At 35.8% G+C, this 5,194-nt stretch overlaps 2 long non-coding RNA genes across 2 annotated transcripts in view; one reads left to right on the top strand and one right to left on the bottom strand.

Annotated features, from left to right (window-relative positions):
• Positions 1-1,696: 1,696 nt before the first annotated feature.
• Positions 1,697-5,194, top strand: part of LOC105538206 — a 30,565-nt gene continuing 27,067 nt past the window's right edge. The window contains exons 1-2 of the long non-coding RNA XR_001005856.1: positions 1,697-1,801; positions 4,728-4,786. This is a non-coding gene — a long non-coding RNA (uncharacterized LOC105538206). The remainder of the gene's footprint in view (positions 1,802-4,727; positions 4,787-5,194) is intronic.
• Positions 4,113-5,194, bottom strand: part of LOC105538205 — a 27,067-nt gene continuing 25,985 nt past the window's right edge. Inside the window, exon 2 of the long non-coding RNA XR_001005855.1 lies at positions 4,113-4,514. This is a non-coding gene — a long non-coding RNA (uncharacterized LOC105538205). The remainder of the gene's footprint in view (positions 4,515-5,194) is intronic.

Raw genomic sequence — 5,194 nt, 5'->3', positions numbered from 1 at the left:
TGTGTCGCAAATGTTGATATTTTATAATCTTTTATTTATTTATTTATATTTATTTATTTATTTTACTGTTTCAAGCTAGGAGTAGGACTTCAGCATTCTATAATCTTTTACCTAAAGTTTTGTTCCAAAGTTGTGATAAAGACCAAAAAAGATAAAGTCACATAAGTATGTAAAAAAAGGGAGGGTGACAAAAGATAAAAATATAGTCAATTTGAAAGGCAGTATTTCATCCATGTGTTAATAATGGTGTGAGTTCAGGACTTAGGAAGCAAGATAACTAAATGGTGAGGTTCTATGCCAAATGCTCCAGAATACACAGACACAGTTACGATGAAGTGCAGAACTGAGATTTGGATACAGAGAATTCTCAATCTTTTTCTCAGCATAGTATCAGATGTCTACCAGCTTGGGGATGGCCTCCCCTTCACCACTCATGTAGACACACACAAAGGAATACTTGGAAACAGAGCAGGGCTTCCAGTATCTCATAAATACAGTGACAGATTTCCCAAGAATTATACTCTGGGTTAGAGGAAACCAAGAATAGAAAATGTTCTTAAAAGGAAAATCCATAAAGAGATATCTGACCCTAACCTCAACTACCAGAGCTACAGAGAAGAGAAACAAAGACTTTGTTATAAAGAAGACATTAAAACAAACACATGTACAACATTGATAAGCATTTTACTCAAAGGGAGAAAAGAACGGGAAGGGCTGAAAGTCTCCACACAAGCCAATCTTTTTGATGAAAATATATTTCCTTTTTTCTTCTGGTCTCCTCTATAAGACAGTGCACAAAGTGCTCATTTATATTTTCTTTGTTTTCATCCCAAAGCTAGAAGATCAAAGAGTTAATAAAACCTCCTAGCTATAGAAGGTCATTACAAAACTAAATGCAGCAATTCAAAGTGGAAAATAGAATGAATGCCAAGGAGATGTTTAACAAAGTAACATTCTAGATGTATTCTTTGAAGAACATTTGCAGACTCGTTTGATTGCTTTAGAGCGCACAGGGAACAATGCAGCTGCATGGAGCTAACATTGACTGATGGTTGCATTCTGCCAAACCAAAGCCAGGCGGCTTAGAATCACAAGTGTATTTGATATAGAATTACCTAATATAGTGGAAATATTCATGTGTATTTTGCATAGCAAAATAATATTAAAAACTTCCACCTTTCCCCCCCGTGGGCCTAATTAAATGCCCAAACATAAGACATGAGTCTATTCATTGGAAAAATAATTTGAAGCACTATTTTTCCAAAAACTGACAAAATTGGATGGCAAAATAAGGGATTAGCTTAATGCTTCCCATTAGCTATTGAGATCCTCCTTCTTTTGCTTTTTTCTTCTTTTTTTTTTCTTTAGTGCTGACATCCTTATAATGGTAGCAAATACAGAATACAAAAGGGAGGCTTTGGAAATCATCAATATTACCACATTGATTTATTCAAAAGAGACAGGTTGGTACACTGGTCTTGCATTACAGTGTGACATGCTAGAGTTTGCCATTCACTGTATACTGTCATCTAAATGCTTGAGTTACCCCAAAATTCTTATGTTGAAACCTGACCCTCAATAGTATTGAGAGGTAGGGCCTTTAAGAGGTGATTAGGTCATAAGGGTAGAGACCTCATGAATGGAATTGGCACCCTCATAAAAGAGGCCAAAAGAAGTTTGTTTGCCCCTTCCTCCATGTGAGGGCCCATCTAGAAGTCACCATCTATGAAGCAGAAAGCAGGCCCTCAGCAGACATGAAATCTCCTGGTGCTTTGATTTGGACTTCCCAACCTCTAGAATTGTGAGAAATAAATTTCTACTGTTTATATTTTTGATAGCAGCTCAAATGGACTAAAACACTGTAACCCTGGGGTCTTAGCATTAGGACCCATTAAACAGGTTTCCTCCTGGAGAAGAAACAGCAGAACATCCTAGAACATCAGAAGTGCCCATCCTGTTGGTAGGGTCATGGCTATGTGGCAACATGAAGGCCAAATGATAGAGGGTATTTAAGGTCTCCTACTGAGGTCTAATCAAATGATGTTTTTCCCACTATTTGAAAACTTGGGAAAAACTTGTTTTCATGTTGAGGTAAAAGGAGATCTTTCCTAGGGTAATTTGAAGGTGAATTGAAGACTGGCATAGCTAGGTGTTCATATAATGATTTTATTTAGGAGAGTGTAATTTAAAAAAAAAAAAGCATAGAAATATTTAAATAGCTGAGATTAAGCTTTAATCAATTAAACTTTTTAATTATTTGGGGCAAATAACTAACATTTCACTATCAAATGAATCTGTTTTGAAGTACCATTGAAAGTTGTGCTGATGCCAATAAACAGTCTTTTTGCCTCAGTGGTGCATGTCACCTTCCTGCAAGGCAACTAGTTTGCAGATATGGTCAGAGGGAAAATTACTGAACAACAAAATGAAAAGGGGGCATAAGTCAGCCAGCTTTCTCAATTCTAGGAAAGGAAACTTCCCTCCTGCTTATGAAAGAGGACGATTGTGCTCAGTACCACTTAACCAGTGCCAACAATCTGGTAAGCCCTCCATTCAGTGCTACACCAGGGCTACAGAAAGGTGACCTGGAGTTTGGGGCCGAGGTAAGGGAAAGGTCACTGCCTGAAAAATGAAACTAGTCAAAAGAAAAGAATCCTAGGAATGGGTGAGGTTACTCATCCACCAAAGTAGCCCAGTCTAAAAGATGGCATTTTTTTTTTCTGGTAGTTTAGTGGTCAGGGAAAAAATAAAAGAGAAAGAAAAGGATTTGTTAAAAAAATATATTCAAAATTCTAAGCCTTTTAAATAATCCTGCTGACCCTTGCAAGCTTGTCCTAGCATGCTTTGAAGTGTGGCCATAAGAATCAGCATTTTGTCACTAAAATGCCTACAGACTTTCTCTATTTTTTTACTTCTGCTTTTTCGGTTCATCAATTCCCCTATCCTCTCGCTGGTTTTCCTCTCCATCACCACCACTACAATTTCAAAACTAAAAATCACATGTTAGGTATGAAGACACCATTACCCTGTTGTTTGAAACGTGCTCTGAACTAGCTGGTTGACTTTCCCCTCCTCAGCATCTTCTTGGTGCCTTTCTATAAAGGCAGCGTATCCAACACATGCCAGTATGTGGACCTTAGTTGGTCATGGTATGCCAGGAGTGCCTGTTTTAAATAACCCCTTTTAAGGTTAAAGGAACTTAAATTCTTGGCATATTTATTTGCCCTTTCATAGCTTTTATCTTTGAGATGTAGATGAGTGCTTACAGGGTGCCTGGAATGGAAACAGGCTATAGGATGAAGGAGTATGGGCTCAGGGTTGCATATTTTCAGGCTTCCCCACCTCAAAACAAAACAAAACAAAACAAAACAAAACAAAAAAATCCATGACATTTCTTTTCCTGGATGGCAAAAATGAAAACATTTTATGAATAAATCCACAAATAAAATGATATCACTTTAAAGATGTGAAAAAACTAGGTGTACTTTGAAAAAGTACATTTTAAATAGGTAGCCAGAAGCAGATGTGTGCAACTGCAATGTTTACTATTCATCTGATTTCTTTTTCTAAGAAACACAAAAACCATGAAGTTAGAAAGAATTCAATTAACTCTCTTCAGTGTGCAGAAGGATGTAGAAGGAGTTTCAACTTCCTTTTGTTTTATATTTGTTGTCAAGAATTCATACAAGAAAGTCAATTTTATACAAAATAATTTTACAAAATTACTTTTAAGATAGTCAATTTCCATAGATCAACTTCAGTAGGTCATATAATATGTCTTTTAATATGAACTCCTTAGCTTTATTAGTGCATTAAAAATTATTTATCTTGCAAAACAATAAATTAAAAACAGAATTAGAATATCTTTGCTTTATGTAGCCACAGTATTAAGTTAAAATAGTATAATGCATGTTATACAAAGAGAAATGTAAATGGGGCCTAAAAGAACATTTTTAAGTCAGTTTCACATTAAACATTGAATAGAAAAGTTGACTTATCTTAAGTAAAGCAAGTCACTACATCACTCTGCTACAGCAAATGTTTCTTTGTAAATGAGGATGAACTGACAATGCTTGAAAGTATAGTTCATCAGAATCACAAGAAACCAAATATTATGAATGTGTAAAATTCCATGTTTATTTAATATCGGTTACACAGCCAGTTTATTGAAACCAGTCTTTGTAAAGACAAATAATGTGTCTGATGAACATAAACAGTATCATACAGTTGAAATTCATCCTGTATTTTCACCTGAATAAAGAAGTCATTATGCAAGAATTTCAACAATAAAGACCTTGCCTTGAATTGGCATGGCATCTCTCAGAGCTTCAAGGCAGCACAGTCTTCCATCCAACTCCAGAGATTATCAGCTCTACATCAGGGAACTTCAGTGATTAGCTTGTCCACACTTAGCTACCACGGAACCTTCCTCCAGTATCTGCATTGGCCTCCAGTGTAGTCAGTGACATGGGCACCTTCTCAGAGGACATATCCAGAACCCAAGCTGGGTATTCCTAGGACAAAAAATATGCAGATAATGTAAAAAGGCTCATTCCAGTCACAGAGAAGTATGAGTGTTATACTGCTTAATAATGATACCAACAAATATTAATTTTATTGTTATAGTTGCCCATATATATTAAAGTTTACTGTGTGCCAGGCATAGCACACTAGCTCATAAAATTGACATAAGAACCCTATAACTATTAAAATTATCTCTGCTCCAGAGGCCAAGAAACTTGAAAAAGTGATAGAAGCAGGGTTTGCATCATCAAACACAGCTCAGGTAAGACTAGTAGCTTCCTTTACCCAACATTGTAATGAACTAATAGTTTCTTCAAAGCCACTCACACCTTTTTTTCTGCTCTGCCTTTCTCTCTTTCTTTCAATTAGTTTTTAAATTGATATATAAAATGTTATATATTTACTGTGTACATCATGATGTTTGGAAGTATATATACATTGTGGAATAGTTAAACTTAGCTAATTAACAAATTTATTACCTCATGTAGTTACCATTTTTGTGGTGAGAACACTTAAAATCTACTCTCTTAGAATTTTCCAAGATACAATCTATCATCATTAACTATAGTTACCATGCTGTAAAATAGCCCTCTTGAATTTATTCCTCCTATCTAACTATAAATATGTATCCTTCCACTGCACTCCAGCCTGGGCGACAGAGTGAGACTCT

The sequence above is a fragment of the Mandrillus leucophaeus genome, unplaced genomic scaffold, assembly GCF_000951045.1.
Source record: "Mandrillus leucophaeus isolate KB7577 unplaced genomic scaffold, Mleu.le_1.0 Scaffold187, whole genome shotgun sequence".
In the NCBI taxonomy this organism is placed as follows: Eukaryota; Metazoa; Chordata; class Mammalia; order Primates; family Cercopithecidae; genus Mandrillus; species Mandrillus leucophaeus.
This window is presented reverse-complemented; position numbering and strand designations above follow the sequence as displayed.